This window comes from Microtus ochrogaster, unplaced genomic scaffold (assembly GCF_000317375.1).
Source record: "Microtus ochrogaster isolate Prairie Vole_2 unplaced genomic scaffold, MicOch1.0 UNK4, whole genome shotgun sequence".
In the NCBI taxonomy this organism is placed as follows: Eukaryota; Metazoa; Chordata; class Mammalia; order Rodentia; family Cricetidae; genus Microtus; species Microtus ochrogaster.
In genome coordinates, this window is record NW_004949102.1 from 16,103,601 (window position 1) to 16,106,816 (window position 3,216).

Consider the following 3,216-nt stretch of genomic DNA (forward strand, 5'->3'; position numbering starts at 1 on the left):
TGTGTGTGTGTGTGTGTGTGTGTGTGCACGTGCGCGCACATGCACGCACGCACACACGCACACGCAAATGTTATGGCATATTCGTGGAGTCAGTTCTTTCCTACTCGTGGGTGTCAAAAATTGAACTCAGATTATCCGGTTTGGTGACAAGTGCCACTACTCCCTGAGCTGTCCTTTGGGCTCACTCACGACATCTTTCTAAAACGTAAGTTGCTAGGGGCATTCCCTCGGAGTCTGGGTACTCATCAGCCTTCAACCACTGAGAAAGTGCCCAAGGAGAAGCTAAATTTGGCTCAGGTTCAGAGATTTCAGATTTCAGTTCACAGAGGGCCTGTGGTGGCACAGCAGGAGGGAAGCTGTGTGCTGGAGGCTGGGAAACAGAATGGAAGGGAGGGCTTAGAGTCAGTCCCAAGATCTCTTTCAAGCCATGCACTGATGACTTAACTTCCTCCTACTAGGCATATCATATCCCCTTAAGGCTCCAGTTCCTCCTTCCCGCCAATAGTGTCAACAACAAAGGCTCAAGTTCCTTCTCTCCAGAGCTGTTAACAAAAACTGCAAATTTGGTTCCTCTCCCTCACTGTTTTTGACCCACCATGAACTCTCTCCCTCTCCAACAAATGTATGCCGCTGTGATGTCCTGCACCATGATGTTATGCAGCAAACAGGCCTCTCGCCAGGGCCAGCACTGTGACTTTTAACCCTGAGCTAAATAAACCACTTTTCTTTATAAGTTACCAAGCCTCGAGTATCTCATTACAGTAATGTAGATGGACAAAGGGAGCCGTCTGCTAAAAGTCAGGCGTAAAGGCTGGGCGATTAGTGCCAAGCATTCTGGAGAAGATGCCAGGTAATTGCTGTGACATGAGGTCAGGTAGCATGTCACTGGACTGGAGACTGGAGAATCTCTCCAGCAGAAGGCCCACTGTGTCTGCCACATGAGACGGCTCTCCATGCTGCCTGTGAACACCAATACTTCACCCGCTGCTTGTAGAGCCTGCTTATGGAACCTGAGTTGTTTCTTCAAGGCCATGAGATGGTAGTCTTCTAGTTCCATCATTTCTTCTGTGGTAACAACTCTTCTTGGAATTCTGGGAAAGACTACAGAGGACTACCCATCTTCCTTTTCATTTTCATAACTGTCACTTGAGACCTACTGTTCTCCCAATTTACCAAAAAAAAAAAAAAAAAGTAATTTTTGGATTGTTGTTGGGTTTTTTTTGTTTTATTTATTTATTTATTTATTTGAGACAGGGTATTTCTTAGCTTTGGTGCCTGAACTGGAACTCACTCTGTAGATCAGGCTGGCCTTGACCTCACAGAGATCCTCCTGTCTCTGCCTCCTGAGTGCTGGGATTAAAGGTGTGTGCCACCAAAAACTAAGGGAGATGGATGGGAGACTATGTCTTGGTGGTAGGGCACTCGCCTAGCACGCAGTAGGCCCTGGGTTTAAGCATCAACATTCTAAATTAATGAACAAATAAATGATTAAAGAGGTAAACAAACAACTTTTGAGAGAGTCTCATGCAGTTTAGGCTGGCCTTGACGTCACTGTGCAGCCAGAAAGGACTTGAACCACTGATTCTCCTGCTCCATCTCTCAAGTACTAGAATTACAGATATACGCCATCCCATCTAACTCAAAAAAATCTGTCTTATGGCCTGGAGTGATGACTCAGAAATTTAGAATGCTTGTTTTCCAGAGGACCTGTGTTCCTTTCCCAACCCCCACATTAGATCGTTCACAACTACCCCAGTGATGGAGGAAGGTCATTGGTTAATTAATAAAGAAAATGCTTGGCCTGATAGGTTAGAACATGGGTGGATGGAGTAAACAGAACAGAATGCTGGGAGGAAGAGGAAGTGAGCTCAGACGCCATGCCTCCCCTCTCCAGAGCAGATACAATGAAGCTCCGACCCAGGATGGACGTAGGCTAGAATGCTACACACATTAATAGAAATGGGCCAAGCAGTGTTTAAATGAATACAATTTGTGTGTTGTTATTTCGGGGCATAAGCTAGCCAGGCGGCCGGAAACTGGGTGGCAGGAATGCAGCCCGCAGCTCCTTCAACACCCCAGCTCCAGATCTGACACCCTCTTCTGGTCTCCATAGACACCCACACATGTGTAGCATGCTCTCTCACAAACACATACACAAAAACACATCTAAAATATTTAAAAACGAGGCTGGGTGTGGTAGTGCATGCCCTTAATCCCAACACCCAGGAGGCAGAGGCAAGAAGGATCTCAGTGAGTTCAAGACCAGCCTTGTCTACAAAGCAAGTTCCAGGACAGCCAAGGCTGTTACAAAGAGAAACCTCGTCTTGAAAAAAGTCAAACACACACACATACACACAAATAATAAATAAGATAAAAAATTAAAATCTAGCCATAGCATGTCTTTAATCCCAGTGCTTGGAAGGCAGAAGTAGAGAGATCTCTGTGAGTTCCAGGCCACCCTGGTCTGCGTAGTGAGGTCTAGGACAACCAGAGCTACATAGAGAGACCCTACCTCAAAAAAAAAAAAAATCCTGGGTTCACGGAATACTCTTGCTCTGTATCAGCATCCTGAGTAGCAGGGACTTCAGATATATTCTGCTGTGACTAGCTTAGATGTGTATTTATAAATAACTGTAACTTCATAGCCAAATTCACAAGAATAGTGGCAATCTTTGGGGGTTAAAATGAAGAGAGAACAAACTATCAGAAGCCCAGGTACCACCTTGGGTTGCCTTGTGGCTGGGAGGAAATGGCCTGTCCAGTAGGGAAAACAAGGCTGTAAGCCTCATTGCCCATAGGGAGACAGGAGAAGTTACAGACTCACAAAGATCTTCAGACCACTCAGCAATGTTTAAAATAATCACAGATCAGAGAAATGGCCCAGAGTGTTGGAGGTACTTACGGCCAAGGCCGACAACCTGAGCTTGAGCCACAGGACTCACACGGTAGAGAGGGAGAACCAACTCCTGCAAGTTGTCCTCTGGCTTCCACATGCATACAATGGCATGTACAAACACAATGGTGTGTACATATAAACACACACTTGCAGACAATGGTGTATACTTATAAATGCACACACTTGCACACAATGGCATGTATGCACACAATGGCATGTACATAAAAACACACACACTTGCATACAATGGCATGTAAATACACACACAATGGCGTGTACACACAATGGTGTGTACATATAAACACACACACTTGCATACA